This window comes from Rhinolophus sinicus, chromosome 13 (assembly GCF_057876585.1).
Source record: "Rhinolophus sinicus isolate RSI-liver-muscle chromosome 13, RSI-T2T, whole genome shotgun sequence".
NCBI lineage: Eukaryota > Metazoa > Chordata > Mammalia > Chiroptera > Rhinolophidae > Rhinolophus > Rhinolophus sinicus.
Genome location: NC_142513.1, coordinates 20,883,050 through 20,902,287, shown reverse-complemented (window position 1 = coordinate 20,902,287; position 19,238 = coordinate 20,883,050). Strand labels below are relative to the sequence as shown.

The 19,238-nt window shown below is 43.5% G+C and overlaps 1 protein-coding gene across 5 annotated transcripts in view; it reads left to right on the top strand.

Moving 5' to 3' along the window:
- The window catches only part of RALY (RALY heterogeneous nuclear ribonucleoprotein), a 73,052-nt gene that overhangs the window by 28,335 nt on the left and 25,479 nt on the right, over positions 1 to 19,238 (top strand). For 3 of the 5 annotated variants that reach the window (XM_019733869.3, XM_019733841.3, XM_019733851.3), the window contains exon 2: positions 858 to 934. The exons of the other annotated variants lie outside the window; for them this stretch is intronic. The gene's annotated coding sequence lies outside the window, so the exon portion shown is untranslated. The remainder of the gene's footprint in view (positions 1 to 857; positions 935 to 19,238) is intronic. 5 annotated transcript variants of the gene reach the window in all.

Here is a 19,238-nt window from a genome sequence, read left to right as displayed (position 1 = left end):
TAGTAAAAAGGGGAATATAGCAACATACCAGGCTTATAAAATTGTTGTAGAGATTAAATGAGTTAATACAAATAAAGGGTTTACGACAATCCCTGACATGTGCTACTACTCTCCTTACCTCCAAGTCAGCCCTACCGCACATTCCAGGTAACATACAGGGGTTTCTCTGTTCTTCAGCCATCCTCACCCAACAGAGGGGATGAGCAGAGAAACCTAAAACCAATCTCTGAGTGCTTAAAAGATTGTCCCAGCTGGATTGCAGTTTATCTAAGTCTGTACGAAACTGGCCCAGGAGTGAGGTAGAGTTAGAGTTGTTCTGAAGACCTGAGTTCCATTCCCAGTCCTGCCACTGATTTACTTTGATCTTGCGCGTGTCACTTAACCTTTGAGCCTGATTTTTCTCATATGTAAAATAGGGAGAATGAGTAATTAATTCCTCCCCATATATCTAGTGTCTATCTCATCCTTCCCATCGCTACATTCTAGCTACATTGACTTTCTTGCTCCTTAAGCCTCATAAGCTTATTTTTTTTCTGTTGCCTCAGGGCCTTTGCATATTATTCCCCGCTCTAAAACACTGCCCTCAGATCTGTGCAGATCTTAGCTCCATACTTCATTGAAGTCTCTGTTCAGTAGTCACCCCTTTTGGAGAAGCCAATTTTCTAAAATAGATAAAATGGTCACTCCTTGTCATTTCTTTCCCTTACCCTGCTTTATTTTTCTTTATAGCACTTAGCACAACCTGAAATTACATACTCAATTATTAACCTGTCTCTTGTTAGGATGCAAGACATGTGAGGGTAGGAACTTTGAATGCTTGTACCTACCTAAGTTCTGACTGACTTCCTCTGTTATAGGTGAGCCCTGTTCCCAGAGGCAGCTGGTGCTGACCCTGTAACTCTAAAGAGGAAATCGCTGACTGAGCTCAACCTTGGTGAGTGAGGGTGCCTGGGCAAACTCTTGGCAAGCTTGTGCCAAGATACAGAGTAACTAGTTTGGGACTTATTTTTACCCTTAGTACAGGTGATTACTCTCCTATTCCGTGACTATGATTGGCATACAGGGAGAAGAACTGAACTTGCTTTACTGGAGCTGTCATGAGAATGGTCTGGGATCATTTTCCATGAGTAAGACAAAGCAGGGTCAATTCCTTCTGATTTCTGCCAGCTGCTTTCTGCTGAGGGGTATTCTGAACCTGACAGCTAAAGCTATCCTCCTACACGCTCTCTTACCATGCATGACCTCATACCCCTCAGAGACTTTCCTGATTTCAGTCTTGACTGTAACCCACCAAGCCCATGGGCCAGCTTCAGAAAATTCTGTGGTTTTATCAGTGCTGCAAAATGAGATCATGAACATTGGCGAGGATAGAGTGGGGCTGTGTGAAGGGGAAGTCAGGAGAAGCTTAGAGGGAAGACCACAGATGGTGAGATGGGAAGGGAAATCAACACATTAAGACCCAATTGTGTTATGGGTTTTACTTACTTCAGATAAAACCCCATTTGATAGATAAAGGAATTGAGGCTCAGGAAGCTGAAATAATTTGCCTAGAGTTCACACCTAGGAATCCATGAAGCTGATGTTAGAACCCAGGTCAGTCTAACTGTAAATACCATTGTTCTCCCTGACTTCTCAGGCTTTCCTTGGACTGCTAATTTCCCTGGAATCCTGATTTTTCTTACAAAGTTCAAGAAGACAGATTTCCTTAGAGATCCAGGAAGGAGGTCCAGTTTTTGAGGGGCCCAGCCAGGCAGACAGGAATTGGGGGTCCCTAATGGCAATGGCATTTCTAGTGAGAGGGCCAAGAGGCTGAAAGATAGGCAGAGCCTTCGAGCAGCCAGAGGCTCAGGCTCAATACAGAAGAAAACACCAGTAACACATGAGATCCTATAAACGCTTGGGCCAACGCAGATAAAGTTGGGAAACATGGGTTTTTATCCTCTCTGTCAACATTTGCCCTTGGACGATCTCCGTTTCCCTATTTGTAAAGTTAGAGTGCCTCCTCACACCCCCACGTGTCCATTGTGCGCACACTAACGTGCTGGATGTTGTAGAGAATCAAATCAGAGATGCAAGTTGGGAAGCTTTGTAAATTGTAAAGCGGCATGACCAAAATGAAAGTGAGAAGAAAGCATTATAAGTATATCACAGATACCTCAGTTCCTGACCTACTTGCCACTCCATTCCTTTAAGGTAAAACGGAGGGTTTTCCTTGGGAAATTTGTGCTGTAAATTTTATCCTATGCCCTTCTCTTCTTCTTCTGCAGGCCCTACCCGAAGCTCAATCTTTCCACAAGGGAAGGGATTCCAGGGCAGAGACAAAAGCCAGACAGCATTGGTAGCCATGATTTGCAGCATGTGGGCTGCAGAATGCAGGTTTAAATGCACTCACACAGCCTGGCTCCAGGGCTACTGCTGGCACAGATATTAAAGCAGTTTTCAAGAGCTCATCCCCAGCGTGTGTCTGCACTCACTGACTAGTTCTACTGAGATGCTGTCTTGTACCCTACTGTCCTCTCTGAAGAGGAAGGCTTATTCCTATTTTGGCCCTAGGTTCCCTGCCTACCCCCACTCCCCACCCTCCAACTGTTAGTGAAAAAGGCACTTATGCTGTAGCCTCATATCTTATCAGAGGCCGTGTTTTCCTACCATCTCTCTCTCTGCCTTAGACCAGTGATAAGGCCACTCTCTTCACACTGTAACAGTGGACATTCTGTTCTTCCCTCTGTCTGCCTGAGGGTGCACAGAGGTGCTCTTGGTTGTCTGACCTTCCCTCCTACTCTGATGTCCAAACTCTTGCTGCCACCTCTTTTTGTCTGGTTAATCTAAAGTTTTATAGCTTCTGGCTTTTCCATGTCCTGGGTGTCAAGTTTGGATCTTATTGTTCTTGTACCAATTGCCCTGTGAAAAAGTTCCACTACTGACTATATTTTAAAATATGAATGATTCCATGTAAGAAAAGTGTATAATATACTGATATCCATATCGTAGCTTATTTATCTGATATCCTCAATTTTCTAGAGCCCAACTAAAAAACAAGAAGGAAGCAAATCACTGTCATCCTTAAGCCCTTACACAGAGCTAATTTATTCTTTTACGTGTTGTTGTAACAAGCTTAGCAGCCTGGTTTCTAAACCACCATAAGATTAAAAGCAGCATTTAAAAAAGAGGGGAGGAGCTGTTATGTCAACAACAGCTAGAGGTGAGAGTTGAGAGCTAACAGAAGGGGAGGAGTGAATGAGCAATGATAAGAAAGAGAAGTTAAAATGAGTATGGAGGCCATTTAGTTTAGGGGCAACAGCCCTGGAGACATATCTGTGCTGTAGTAAGATGGGCTAGGTAATTTTTAAGGTAGTTCTAGGTTCCTTTTGAAGGCCAGCGGTATCAGAAAATGTTTAATTACATAGTGTCTCCTATATTATGTGCTATGGAATGCTCTACATAAATTGGTTTCATTTTCATAGCAGCTTAGGAGTTACGAGGTGATGATATTCTCATTTTATAAATCACTGAGACTTAGAGAGGGACAAACTGGCAGTGATTGGAAGAGCTAAGCTTAGAACACAGAAGAATATTGCTCCAGAGAACCAAGTGTTTCTACTGACTTACTTTGGCTCTTTCCCCATGATCTGAAACCCCAGTCCTTCTCAGACTCTTGGGCTAGTGGTCTTTCCCGCCACTCCTCTTTATTCATTCTCCTGTATAAAATTTTCTTTTTAAAAACACTCATCCAGTGAGTATTTATTGAGTGTCCAGCATGTGCCAAGCACAGTTTTAAGTGTTCGAAAGGTAGCAGTGAAGAAAATAGTTTTCTCTGTTGGAGTTTACATTCTAGTGGAAGAAAACAGATAAACAAATGAATACAGATGAAGAAAAATAAAGTGGGGTAAGGGAATAGGGCGGGACTGCGTGATGAAAGAAGGCCTCTGTGAGAAAATGAAACCTGTGCAGAACTATGCAGGAATGAAGTGAGCTATGTGTGTATCTTGGGGAAATAACATTCCAGGTATAGAGTTCAGCAAGTTCAGGGACCCTGAAACGAGTGCACTTACTGTGTTGGAGGAACAGAAAGAGGCCAGTGTGGCTAGAGATGAGAGTGAGCAATGGGGAGAGTGGAGTATGGGGGAGTCGAGGGTGGACAGGGACCCAGGTCATGTAGGTTTATCCTGAGTGAAATCGGAAGCCACTGGAGAGTTTTGAGGAGAGGAATGATATAACCTCATGTCCAGTAAAAAACCAAAATCCGTCTGCCTGATTGCACCACCCAAAACCTCCAGTACAATGTTGATTCGAATTGGTGGAGGGCATTCTTGCCTTGCCCTCCATTTTAGGGAAAAGTTTTCAGTCTTTCCCATCAAATATGGTATTAACTATAGGATTGCAGATGACTTTTATCAGGCCAAGTAAGTCCCTTCTATTCCTAGTTTATTGAGAGGTTTTATTATGGTGGCTAGATATTAGATTTTGTTGATTGTGTGTTTTTTGGCCTTGATTCTGCTAACATGGCACTACATTAATTGATTTTTGGATAGTAAAACAACCTTGTATTCCTAGAATAAATCCCACTTGGTTATAGTCTGTAATCCTTTTTATTTTTATATTGTGTTGGACTTGGTTTGTTAATATTTTGTTGAAGATTTTTGTGTCTATATTTATGAGACATACTGATGGGTAGCTTTAATTACTCATACAATATTTTCACAGGTTATAGGCTTACTTAGATTTTTCTATCTTTTTGAGTCACTTTTGCTAATTTGTATCTTTCTAGGAGTTTGTCCATTTCATCTAAGTTGTCTGATTTCTTGGCTTAAAGTTGTTCATAGATTTTTTTTATAATCCTTCTTAACTTCTGTAAGGTCACTAGTGATCTTACATTCTTAGTTTTAACAATTTGTATCTTCCTTTTTTTCTTGGTCAGTCTTGCTTCAAGGTCTATCAGTTTTGTTGATCTTTTTTAAAAAAGCAACTTTTAGTTTCATTTTTTTCTATTGCATTGATTTCTTACTTTAATCTTTATTATAGCTTCAGCTTTCTTTGGGTTTAGTTTGCTCTTCCTTTTCTAATTTCTTAAGGATTAACTAATTTTTTTTAAAGCACTATGAAGCCCAAACGAAACTCTTCTTCAGGCTTGACTGACATGTGGGCTGTCAGTTTGCTCCTAATGTCGTTGTCTCTGGAGAAGTATCTGGAGCCTCAGAGAAGGCCTAACTCAGAAACGGTGGAGGAGTGTATGCCTTACCAACAAGGGGGGTCTGGCCAGACCCATCGTGCTGGGCGGCCTGGAACCTGCCTGCCTGTCAGCACTGGGCAGGCCTGAGCTTCGTGTAGGTGATGGAAGCCATGTAGTAGGAAGTCAGGTGACACACAGAAAGGCCGAACTTCCCCAGACTTCTGGGGAGATTTTGCCTGATACAGAGCTGGAGGAGACAGCTGCACACCTTAGACTTCAGAGGCTTCAAGATGGCTTTGGAGGCCTTGCGGTATCTGTCAGTGACTGGGAGTCTATGCAGAGATTTGATTCCATTAAGGAAATAGGCTTAAATACAGATCCCATAGGTAACGTTGAGGTGGCAAGAGCTCTGATCAATGCCTGGGCTTGCTGGGTACTTATTTGTGGCCTTTAATTTCCTTATCTATAAACAAGGAACAGTTTTCTACCCAGCCAACTGTGTAAGGCCGATTTCAAATAAGTGCTATATAAGACTGTTAGATACTGTACAGATGGAAGGGGCTATTAATGTTAGTAATTACGACAGGGACCTGGGACAGAGTCTGAGAAGGTCTAGGAGCAGTGCAGTGTATTGTCATCCTTCAAGGTATGGGGATGAATGTCTGGTGCACTTGGTAGCTTAGTAAGTAAGGCAGGAGGTTCTCTGTCTGCCAGTGTAATCAGCCGATGGCCCCTGGAGAATCTAGTGAGAAAATCTGAGGAGGGCTGCCAGAGCAGCTCACATAAGAAGCAGCTGTCCCTGTTCTCTCTCCACCCAGGAATTTTGCCCACATTTTATTACTTTGCTTCCAGAAACAGCTGGCTTTCTTGAGGGTTGTTGCTGTCACAGAAAAGCAATAAGGCCCAGCTCACTTGCTGGGAAGGAATAGTGTGCAAAGGGCTCTGGGCCCCCTTGGGCCCTGTGTCTACCTCCATCCTTTTCCAGTTTTCATTAAAATTAAAGAGAACCTTTCTGTCCCACTGCAGTAGCAGGCCAGACAGAAGAGGGACTGATAGATCCTGTTGGCCAGATCAACTAGAGGGCAGTTCTGAGAATGTTGGCTGTGGCAGAGAAGCAGGGTCCTGAGCCGAAGTTTAAGGCCAAGAGATCAAAAACCCAAGCTGGGAGACTGGGAAATAATAGATCAGGAAACCAAGGTCCATCAGCAACTGTGGTGCTAGAACCTTGAGATGAGTAGGACATGAATAAAGGGGACTTAATGATCTTTTGATGGGGCTGCTGCAGTAAAACAAAACAACTATCCTCCAAAAGACCACAATTGGGCAGCCGGTTAGCTCAGGTGGCTAGAGCGTGGTGCTCACAACAACAAGGTTGCTGGTTCGATCCCCACATGGGCCACTGTGAGCTGCGCCCTCCACAACTAGATTGAAACAACTACTTGACTTGGAGCTGATGGGTTCTGGAAAAAAACACTTAAAATAAATAAAAGTTAAAAAAAAAAAAGACCATGTTAACACAAAAGCAGAAATTGCGTCTTTTGAATTGTCTGTAATTTTGTATTATCTGAGTCTCTCCCCTCATAATCAGTCAAGAGTTACTGTACTAAGTGCATAAAGCAAGAGACAAAAGTTACCTATAGTATAACTAACTGGTCTTTGGGGAGATTCATTAATTGCAACTTTCCCACTGTTTTATATAGTCTTTAAAACCTTAGGCCATATGATGCTGGGGAAAAAGAGGAGGCTTTAAAGCCGAAGGTTTGAGAGTCCTTGCTCTGATATTTATTTCCTGTGTGACTAACCTCTCAGCTGTAGTTTTCTCATTTGCAAAATGGGAACAGTAAGGCCTGTATGGTTATTGTGATGCTAATAGGAATGATGAAAAAAAGGCCTGGCCTGGATTGGTGTTCAACCAGAGCCTGGGTCACAATACTCACCTTCTACAATCTGATACTGAACACATGAGATCAGAATTTATTTCAGTAGGTTGGTGCAAAAGTAATTGCGGTTTTTGCGTTGTTGAAATTTGCCATTTGATATTGGAATACATTCTTAAATAAATGTGGTTATGTTATACATCATTTTAATGCACATTTCTCACTTTGTTTTTTTTTGCTAATGACTTATTACTTGCTGTTTATTTTATATTTATTTTAGACTATGGAAATGATGTTAGACAAAAAGCAAATTCGAGTGATTTTCTTATTCGATGGGTCATAAAGCAGCAGAGACAACTCACAACATCAGCAACGCATTTGGCCCAGGAACTGCTAATGAACATACAGTGCAGTGGTGGTTCAAGAAGTTTTGCAAAGGAGATGAGAGCCTTGAAGATGAGGAGCGGAGTGGCCGGCCATCGGAAGTTGACAATGACCAATTGAGAGCAATCATCGAAGCTGATGTTCTTAGAACAACACGAAAAGTTGCCGAAGAACTCAATGTCGACCATTCTATGGTTGTTCATTCGGCATTTGAAGCAAACTGGAAAGGTGAAAAAGCTCGATAAGTGCGTGACTCAAGAGCTGACTGAAAATCAAGAAAAGCATCATTTTGAAGTGTCATCTCTTATTTTACGCAACAACAACAAACCATTTCTTGATCAGATTGTGACGTGCGATGAAAAGTGGATTGTATACGACAACCGGTGATGACCAGCTCAGTGGTTGGACTGAGGAGAAGCTCCAAAGCACTTCCCAAAGCCAAACTTGCACCAAAAAAAGGTCATGGTCACTGGTGGTCTGCTGCCGGTCTGATCCACGACAGCTTTCTGAATCCTGGCGAAACCATTACATCTGAGAAGTATGCTCAGCAAATTGATGAGATTCACCAAAAACTGCAACGCCTGCAGCCGGCATTGGTCAATAGAAAGGGCCCAATTCTTCTCCACAACGCCCAACCACATGTCGCACAACCGACGCTTCAAAGTTGAACGCATTGGGCTACGAAGTTTTGCCTCATCTGCTATATTCACCTGACTTCTCGCCAACTGGCTACCACTTCTTCAAGCATCTTGACAACATTTTGCAGGGAAAATGCTTCCACAGCCAGCAGGATGCAGAAAATGCTTTCCAAGAGTTCGTCAAATTTCAAAGCACGGATTTTTACGCTATAGGAATAAACAAACTTATTTCTTGTTGGCAAAAATGTGTTGATTGTAATGGTTCCTATTTTGATTAATAAAGATATGTTTGAGCCTGGTTATAATGATTTAAAATTCATGGTCCAAAACTGCAGTTACTTTTGCACCAACCTATTGAAATAAATTCTGATATCATGTGTTCAGTGTCAGATTGTAGAAGGTAAGTGTTGCGACCCAGGCTCTTAACCCTGTTCTTATAACTCAACCTTGGGAAAGCATTTAATGTCTCTGGGCCTCAGTTTCCTCAGCTCTAAAAAGAGGGAATGAGTTAGAAAGTTGATCTATAATTGCTGACATCCCTTCTAATTCTGTGCCTCCAAAGGCACATTGGTCTGTGGTTCAAAGACATCAAAGAGTCGAGGGAAAAGTCAGGAGGGGGTCAAAGCCTCAGTGCTGCTTAGGGCTGCACTAGGGGGACAAAGAAGGAGCCATTATCTACAAAGAGAAAGTGTTGGAAGTGTCTGGGAGTCTGCTACAGGGCCAGTGACTTGCCTGTCACCCAGCATTTGGAAAAGAAATATCAAAGAGAAGATCAGAATGTCCTGAAAGGTTGGAGGCTGAGTAGATAGCAAGTAAGAGAAACCATGAGGCATAGAACTTAGTGTGTGCTCCAGTACCCATTTTCCGGGTGTTCCCAGTCAAGCTGCTTCTCTTTCTGCAGCCTCCATATCCCCATCTGTAAAATAGATTAGTCAGGTGATGTATTCTCCAAGGGCTTCTATAGGGCTTTCTAAAATTTCATTGTCCACTCTCTTCTGGCTTTCAAGTTGTGTTTGTACCCCAGCTTTTGCCCTTGGTGTTGAGGATCTCATTTATATGAGAAAGCTTCTTAACCAGCCAGGCTTTGTTTAGCCCTAGAGTATTTAGAATGCTCTTCAAACCACAATTTCAGGTCACTAAGAATCATAAATTTTCAAGTTGAGAAATGCCTCGGTCCACCTGGACCAACCCCCTTATTTAACACTGAGTGATAATACAGCTGAGTAGAAAGACTACAAGCTTTGACAGCAGCCCTTGAATTCAAATTCTTGCCAGTACCAACTTAATCTGTCTGAGCCATAGTGTATCATCATCTGAAAATTAGGATAGTGATAATAGAATAAGCACATTATTACTGTGCTTTACTTGGAGGAGGAAAAAAAAAATAGGCCAGAGAGGTGAAGTCACCTGCTTAGGGCTGAGCTCAGACCAGAACCTGGGTCTTAATGTCTAAGTCCAGGGTTTTCGTCTCCTCTAGAACCAAGGTCAGTTGTACCCATATATATGTACTAGCAAGGATTGAAACTGAAAGCATGTCAGCTTTCTTAACATCTCTGCCAACAGCCTTCTCAATTCCCCTGTGGCGTGTGTCAATAACACAGCCTGTACTTGTTTTAGAAACAAGCGCTCCGTAAGCACTCCTGTTTGATTTGCTTTGGCTGGAACAGGATCCAGATGCTCTTAGAATAGCACAACAGACTCTCCAAATTAGCCCATTCCCATTCTGAGCCACTCGTAGCTCTGATCTGCTGCTGGCTGGGGTTTGTCCCCAAGTCCTCCCTACCTGTCATGTGAATCACATTCAGTTGACTTGCTATTTTGTCCTTTCCCTCTTGATGGAAGTAACATATATTATTGAGTGTCTACCTACTATGTGCCAGGTATTGTGATAGGTACTTTAAATTGATTATTTTCCTTAATCTTTATAACTCATTAAGTAATAGCTCCAAAGGGAAAAGCTAAGCCTTGGTGAAGTAAATGAATTTGCCTGAGGTCACATACCTCGTATTGAAAGAGCTGAGGTTTGAACTCAGGTCCTTATGACTCCAGAGATTCCAGGCCCTTGGTACAGTAGACTCTTTCCTGGGTATCAAACTGCCTTTCTGGCCTCGTGCCTTCTAGGAGGGAAGAGTGTTCAGGAGTGTGCAGCAGGGCCACTCAGCGGCTTCAGTGTATCGGGAGTATCTTCCAAGCCTTCAGTGTATTTTCTCATGAGTTTCTGCTCTGCCTCAAACCAGCTTCTCCAGGACCCAGGTGTGTGCCCCAGAGATCCAAGCTCTCAGTGAGAGGCCACATGTCCATCTTCAACACGGAACACCGAGTCCCTAGTAAAAAGTGCACTTGTCATTTTCAAAGTTGAAATATTTCAAGCAATAAGCCCCTATTTGTTTGCGTAATTCTGAAGTGCAGAGAAGGAAAGAGAAAGGGTCTGTACATCTCAAGCTTAATGAACTCCCGTCAGGGACCTGGCAGGAGAGAAGACATACACACATGAAAGGTTTAGGAATAGATTGTTCTAATAGAGCCTCAAATCTGTACTATTCAGTTTACAAAGTACTTGACTTGCACAGATCTTATTGTGAGGAAACTGAAGGCACCTGCCTTTATGTGGCAGCGCCAAGGGGCTGGAGTCCAAACCCTGAATCTTGATCCATCCTCATCCTAGCTAGTACAATCCTTGCTAGTACATATATATGGGTACTCACTTCGAGGCCAGTGAGTGGAAGCCCTCTCTGAGGGTTCTGTCCCGGGCAGGCTCTACCCCATCTTAAGTTGCAAAAGAGACAGGCCCTTAGTCTCTACCTTTTCCTCCTCTGCCCACTTGTCTCCTCCTGCCTCACCCATTCCTGCTGAACGGCTAGGGCTTTCTTAACGAGACCCTTTCTAAGGATACATTTTTAGGCATAGTAGAAGAGGAGATATTTTTGGCTCTGTATTTTCCTCAGGGTCGTTTGCCATAAAATGATGGAAGTTATAGTGGGAAGGATCCTTAATTAATGTCAAAGGAACCCCTTTGTTTAAACATGCAGTTCAACTTCTAAAACAGAATTGTTCTGTTTGGAGGGTGGGGAGGGGAAGGGCCTAGAGCCCCTCAGTCCAGCTTCCCCCTTAACCTCACCAAAGGTAGCCCGCAAGGCATCTGCCTTACACCTGCAGGGTTCCCAGGAACACAGTTTGAGAAACAACAATGACCAAGACCAACTTGCCCATTTTGTAGTTGTGAACTTGAGACCCAGCAGAGGGCAGTAAGTAATATGCCTAAGGTTGCCCAGTGAAATACTGGTAGGTCTCCTGACTCAGCCTGGTGCCCTGTTGACTGCACGGAGCTTGATGGCATTTCGTAAGTGACCACCTGTTCCACTTCACTAACATCCCGTTCCTGGATATCAGGCTTCTCTTGACTCCTGGCATCTGGTTCCTGTGAGGTAGGCAGGCCTATCGATGTGTGTACTATGTTGGGGCATAATTCTTAATACATATGGCGAGCATGTGTCAAGTTTTGTTTAACTCATTTAAATCAGCAGAAAGAGAATAACTGAGAAACTAGATTTATGTTGTTAGTGGAAAAAGGATTGCTGACGTTAGGTTGCTAAATTACATATAAAAATTGATTAATGTCCTAATGAAAATGTAACCTTTGGTGTTATCCTCTCTGCTTAAAAAAAGTGCACAGGCTCAGTTCGCTCCACATTAACATCTAACTTTGCAGTTTTAAAACATTTGGGTTCTAATGATTCGTGAACAGTAAGTCAAACATACTTCCGTACCCCAGGAATATCAGCTGTCTCTCAGATGCATATTACAAAATGTTCTAACATGACTTGAAAAGGTCACACAATCATCTTTTTGCCTTCCAAGTTTTGGATAATTTTCTTTAACATAGAAGTATTGAAAATTATCAGAGCCTCTTATATTAACACGTTGCGTACAGATCACGAGAATCTTCACGAGGGATTTAAACCCCGCCGTACGCAACGCCTTAAAGCCTTCTGGAGCTGTCCCAACCCAGGAAAGCACCTTTCTGCTCAGGGTACAGACCCTATTTCTTTGCCGAAGCTTCTGCAGGTAGCAGCCATCAGCAAGATCTTGAACTCTCCTGCATCTCTGTTCGCTGGACTGGAGCTTGACCTTTGCTAATCCTAGACTTGCTTCTTCCCTGGTCAAGGAGGCTTTTCCCCTGCTTCACGGTCATCTTGGATACAAAGAGGTTATAGGGTTCCATCTGGAGGAAGTTTGTTTTGAGCACGAAATTCGACTCAGGTAAAATAGGTAACTGCTTTCATTATGTGGTTTTGTCTCTGGACATGTTTTGCCCATCTTATCCCCACTGCTACCCAAGACCAGGTCTTAATCATCTCCTACTGAAACTGTTTTAATCGTCAACTAATTCATCTACCCATCTACAACCTTTGCCCCTGAAATATAACCTCCTGTCTCTCTCTCCTGTTTAGGATACAGATCTGAGTCACGTTACTTCCTTGCTCATAAAATCTCTAGAGTAAATCCAAACTCCTTAACATGACATTTAAGGCACTTCAAAGACTCTCCCCTTTCTTTCCAGCCTCTTCTTCAGTCCCATCTTTCTCAGGCTCTCTGTTCCATGGGAATTCATACTAACCGGTAGAAATATTAGGGAAACCAGCTTTTGGATAAGTATGGAGGAAGAACTACCTGATCAAGTCTGCCAGGAAGGTCAGGAAGCACGCTTAGTTGATAAACATTCCAATTTGATAAACATTTGTGCCAGGCGCCCGGGATAGGACCTTAGTAATAAGGAGAAGGCAAACACATGGTCAAGGCCTTGGGAGCCCAGGTGATCAAGGCGGACAGGCAGGTGTTAAGTAACGGGCTACAGTAATGATCACTCTAGTGGGAACACGGAGGAGGGAACACTAATTACCTGAGAGAAGGAAGGCTTCACAGAAGAGGTGGTGTTTGAGTTGGACTTCAAAGATGAGCCATTTGACAATTGTGAAAGACGAGGTATTTTTTTGGCAGTTGTGAAGGGGAGTCTGTAGCTTCCAAGGAAAGAACTAGTGCGGACAAAGACACAGACGCTTGCAGGTGTGTCTCAGAGAAGTGTAAACAGCCCAGTGAAGCCAGAGTGTAGAGTTTCAGGAATGGAGTGTGGTTAGGGTTAAAGTTATCAAAGTAAGTTGGGGCTAAACTGTTAGGACTAATATTCCAGGCTAAGGAAATTGTGTGTGTGTGTGTGTGTGTGTGTGTGTGTGTGTCTGTCTCACACATAGCGTATGATAATGATTCTTGAATTGAGTGGTATGTATTTGTCTATTTGTACATGTGTATAATTGTGTTAGGAGGTGTATGTTACATTTGGAGATGATTTTTGAAGATCCACTGAGGCAAAGCAAATACCAAAAATTGGAGCCAAAAGGATAGGTTAGACCTATGTTCACTGGGCTTGAACTTCTGAGATGTTTACCACTTCCATAAGTCCACGAATCACAGCTGCTAGAATTGGAAGCACCTTTAGGGACCAGTAGTTCATACATCTATTGATTCAGTTATCCATTCAACAAATGCCTGATACTACACTTGGAGCAGGGATACAGTAGTGAACAAAACACTGCTTTACGGAACTTGTTTTAGTGGGGGAGACAGGAGATGAGTAAGTCATTTCTTACATCTATCATTTCAGAGGTGTTACTAAGAAAGATAAGTAGGGGTAAAGATTTAAAAAGTGGCCAGGGAATGGCCTTTCTCAGGCAGAAGATCATTTCCAGCTGAGAGAAAAGCAGGTGAAAAGGCCCCAAGGCAAGAGTGCGCTTGTAAAAACAAAACAAAACTGGAAGGCAGACATTGCGGCTGGAGCAGCACGCTGAGGGGGAAAGAAGCAGGAGATACAGTTGGAGAGAGGACAGCTGAGGCCAGAACTTACAGGGGCCTGAGGTTCACCTGGCCAGTGAGAAAAGGAGGCTGATGAATAGAGGGCTGCACAGCAAGTCAGTAGCGCGGCTTCAGCTGCCTTTCTTTGCCTCCCTGATGGTGTCTTCTGATTTCTACCCAAGATTAACTTGAAGCCCATTTAATTTCTTCACTCTCCTCTACCGCTCTCAGCTGTCTTTACCTCCCCCGCGCCCAGGGCTCCTGTCACACCGCTGTTCTGTTTCTTTCCAGACTGTTTTGCTTAATCATCACAGCATTAGCTTTTCCTACACTCACATTTGCACACATGACCTAGTAATAGAGTGATTCCTGGAAGGTCAAAGCTAGAGAGATCCTTGGATGTCTTTTAGTTTAACCATATGGTATTAGAAACCTAGAGAAGACAACTGACTTGCCCAAAGCCACTTATGTTGTTAGTGGCAGAATTTGTTTTTCTTCTGCTTCCTAGTCTCTGGCTTTTCATTTTCTGCATGCTGCCTCTCTCTAGTGTCCAGCAAAAGGGACTCAAGTTGTGCCCACATGACTGAGCTAGTTTTCAATGGTCTTCTGCCATCCGCCCTGACTTAGCCTTTTATTTGTGTTTTTGTCATGTGAGTTTATTGTGTTATTTTGGCCAGTATCTTTGAACTACCACCTTTGTAAAGACAACACATGGCTACATTGTACACTCTTGTGCATGCTATTGCTACACTTGAACCGGCAGCCTTCTCTTAACCTCCAGTCTATATCCAGACTTGCCTTTGAACTCTGACCTCAGTCTTATCTCTGGAGAAGCAGTGTAGAAGGAACAATATAGAAAAGATGTATCTGGATTTGAATCCCACTTGTAGCACATGTTGGGACAGAGTAATCTTGCGCAAGTGACTTGACCTCTGGGAGCAATTTTCTCATCTGTAGAATGGAATGTTAATCCCTGCTTGATGGGGTCGTTGGCAAGAGTATTTAAGGTGTTCCACATGTACACCTCAAGCATCCTATAAAGAGAAATTTACCCCAAGGCCCATCCTGAATGCCCTCTCCCTTTTCCCTAATTTTCTAATAGCTAATACTGCTTGGGTGGGTTTCTATGTGCTAGGCTCTGCGCTAATTGCTTTAAAAAAAGTACTCATTACTGCATGTGAACCTATAGTTATCTCAAAATAAAAATTAAAAAAGCTCTGATCTCATGTTTTCTATATTTGTATTATTCTTGCTGTATGTAGATATTAGGTTGGTGCAAAAGTAATTGCGGTTTTTGCATTTTTTAACCTTTTAAACCGCGATTACTTTTGCACCACCCTAATAGATGCCAGGTTAGGATTCAGTAGATACTGAAGTTCCAATTGTTGTATTTTTTAGCCATGTACATTTGGACAAGGCCGTTGACCTCACCAGAGCCCTAAATTTCCATTCCATAACCATTTGAAAACCTGACTTGCTTACCTGCTTGCCTTGGAAAATGTTCCTTTCTTGATGACAGAGCAGCAGCAGCTGGGATGGCCCTTGGTGCCTGGGAGCCATTAGATCAAGAATTGGCAACTCCTCACAAATCAAATCAAAAGATTCCAGGGGTAGGAGCCTGGGGGTAGTGTTGATGATAACTGTGCTTGGATTATGTTCTAGGGATAAGGGGGATTGCAAACTCCATTGAATGGAAGGACCAGCAATGCACAGCCACCCTTGTTTTTTGCCTGGGTATAAAAACCAATGTCCAGCATGGCTGTGGGGGCCCAGAGCCTACCTCTGCTATTCAGGATATCAGCTTCTGGCCCTGTGCCAGCCCCTGGACAAAGTTGCTGTAGTGTGGTAGTAAGGGCCAGTCTCTGGAGGTGCACAGATGTGTTCACATCCCTGCTTGCCAGCTAGTAATTGTGTTCCTTAGGCTAATTCTTATTTTACCTCTCAGAGCCTCACTTTCCCTGTCTGTAGAATAGTGCTGTTGATACCAACTTTTGGGGTTGTTGTGAAGATTCGAAATACCTTCGGTAAATAGGTGTGGCACAATACCTGATACTTAGTTGGGTGAATGGCAAGTTGATTTGTTGCTGTCATCCCTTTGAAGACCAGTATCCTTAGGAGGTGGCATTAAAGTCTGGGCTGTTCTGATTCTCTGACCACCTCTCCATATCCCCCTCGAGAAATGCCCCGGACCCTCCTTTCCTTCCTCAAGTTCAGGCCCCAGAAATGTTGGGTGAGGAGGAGCCTCCCAGGCCAGTCTCTGTCTCACTAAGTGGCATATCTGAGTAAGCAGGATTGTTACATAGCAGACATACAGGGCTAGGGCAGGTAGCTCAGGCTGCAGCGGATGAGCAAAAGGCTTCTCTCTGTTCCCAATAAATTGGTCCTTGGGGACCCTAGCTTTGAAATTCTAATTGACACAGGAAGGAAAAGATTCATTAGGCTCTGGACTCATTAAAATGCTCTGCTGCTCACCTACGATTTATTCTTGGCACTTCATCAGGAGGAATTAAAGCAACGGGATAGGAGGCTGCTGACAGGCAGAGGCTGATGTCCCTGGTGCTGCTTGTGGGATGGGGACGTCGGGTCTCATACTATGGAGCAGACAGCTGTCTTCAGAAGCTCCTCACCCCTAGGACTTAGCAGGAGTCTAAGTCTCATATACTGGCAGTCTGAAAGGACCTTTTGGGGACATTTGTAGAGATAACTTGTTTATGGGTGGTCTAAAGGACTGGGGTTTGCGAGTCACTGAATACAGTCGTAATGGAGCTGGCATTAGAATCATTCAGGCCTCTGACTTCCAGGCTGGGAATCTTCCCCTGCATCACCTTTGGATTTCCAGATCCAGTATTTCATTCACCTTCAACGGATGCTTTTGACACATTCCGTGTGCCAGGATTCTGTGATAAACAAAAGAGATATGGAAGGAGAGGCAATACCTGACCCAGTATTAGGGAAGATTAGAAAGGCCTCCAACTCTGAGGGGTAAATAGGAATTAGCTCGGCAAAGAAGCCGATGAGGAGTGTTCAGGGCTGAGCGACCAGTGCCTACAAAGGCCCAGAGATTATAGGAATGGAAAGTCGAGTGTTGCTAAAGTAGAATTGAGGAAGAGTTGAGAAGTTAAGATGAGTCAAATCTGTGAGGTTTGGTCCACTTTCTTTGTGGTTATAAGAACCCTAGACCTTGGGGTTCTAGGGATTAGGAGTCCTGGGTTCTGGATAAGTTTCTGCTACCAATATGTTAGTCATCATTTAGGTAACATTTATTTACCATCGTTTAGGTGTGCCATACTGGACATTGGGGTACAAAGGATGCATAAGATGTATAAAGTCCCCTGCCTCGGAGATAGGTCAGTTTAATGAGGCAAACAAACTGATAAACAACTGTAATAAATCAAAGAAATAATTACCTCTCTGGAGGAAGTCAGGGTTGAGCTATATGTTACTGTCAGTATTTTCTCTGGGCTTTGATGGTCTCACCTGTCAAGTGGTGATACCACTGTCCTGTAGCTCATGAGCTGATGGGTAGACAGCTTTGTAATAACTGGTATTTGTGTGGCATTTTGTGGGTTGTAAAAACACTTTTCCATCATTCATTAATTGAATATTAACTACAATCTTACTACCTAGGACATTTCCCCCCAATTTCCAGATGAGGGAAATAAGACTCAAAGAGGTTGAGGCTTATTCATGGTTTTAGAGCTTTGATTAACAAAAGCTAGGATTGTAAATGTGAATCCTGTGTTCTCTTGCAGTATAGTGGATCCGAACAGATTTTGAAAAGTAGAAAGATGGCAGCCTCTCTGTCCCTTACTGGAGTGGCAGATTTCTCTCTCCCTTTACTAGAAACAGTAAAGAATGTATCCAGTGTGAGAAAAGCAGACTGAAGTTAGCCTGGGAGAAAGAAAGGGAGCTTATTTCAAGTCGTCCTCAGGTTGGACTCGGAACTTTGAAGACCAGGAGCTTCAGTGCTGTCAGCTCCTGCTAATCCACCTCATGCCATTTCTAGAGTGGTCTCAACCATTATGTCATTGGCTGCAATAGCAACTTGGGGGATAGACAGAAGCTGCTTTACAGATGAGTAAATTGAGGTCCACAGAAATGAAGCAATTTGCCCAGAGTCACTGAATTATTCATGCCAGAACCAGGACTGCTGACACCAGACAGGTGCTACGTCATAGAATGTAGGCCCCTTTGACGCAGTTCACATCACACAATTCTTGAATATACCCTGTGAGGCAGAGACTTTGCTGTACAAGAGCAAAGGCTCTGATTAGGCTCACACATCTTGGTACGGTGCCTTCCTTAAGGGCAGGGACTTCTCTTATTTCTTTCTCTGTCCCCGGCCAGGGCCTGGTTCCAAGAATGTTTTGCTGTTTGTGAGGGAGCAAAAGGCCACAGCAGTGTGGATCACGAGGGTGATCCCAGGCAGGGCTAGACGGTGAGCGGAGAGCCCTGCCTCTCTCTGCTGCTCTTTCTGTGCCTGGGCTCCTGCCAAGGTATTTTCCATCCCAGAACAAAGTGAAGCTTGTCCACCTTGTTCTCATTTCCCATCACCTCCCCCTACTCCCCTCCACCATCCACACACATACTTGTTGGTCTCCTGGATAGATTTTACACAACAGCTTCTAGGACCTGCTGGCCCAAGGCATGTTGTTCCAAGATGAGGTTAAGGAGTCTCGCCCCACTGCCAATCTGGCACCTCCTCTATCCAGCTCCGGCCCTCTCTGCTGTTTTTACTCCTGAATCCTTCAGCGGCTTGTCTGCTTGGTGTGATTCTGACAAACAGCCTAAAGAGTACTCATACTGAGAAATCGACTTGTTTCCTGTTTATTCAAAGTCCTAACTGGAAAATTTTCAGCCGCACTATTTGAGGGGGGTGACTGAGATAAGGGCAGTTGACTTCCATGATGGGAAGCCTGCAAGAAACTTAAGTACCTTATAAACTGTGAAAGGAAATACGAACATTTATTCAAAATGTTTCAAACGCCCCTCATATTCACATCTTTATACATTACAGAGCTCTTTCATGCCTGTTCGTGCCTTTGAGTCTTAGAGAACTTTATGAGGGAAGCAGTGTGAGGATTATTATGCCCACCGGACAGTTGAGACCAGGGAAGGTTAGTTATCATCTGATAATCGTGGTGGCAGAACTGCAAGCAGAAGCAAGGTGTGGCCAGGATAAGTAGTCCTGGGTTTGAAATTTGGTGCTCACCACTTCCTAGCTGCATCACCTCGGGCAAGTTACTTAGCCTCTCCGAGCCTCAGTTTCTTTCTCTATTCATAGGATAACAATATTCTTATGGTTGTCTAAGGATTAAATAA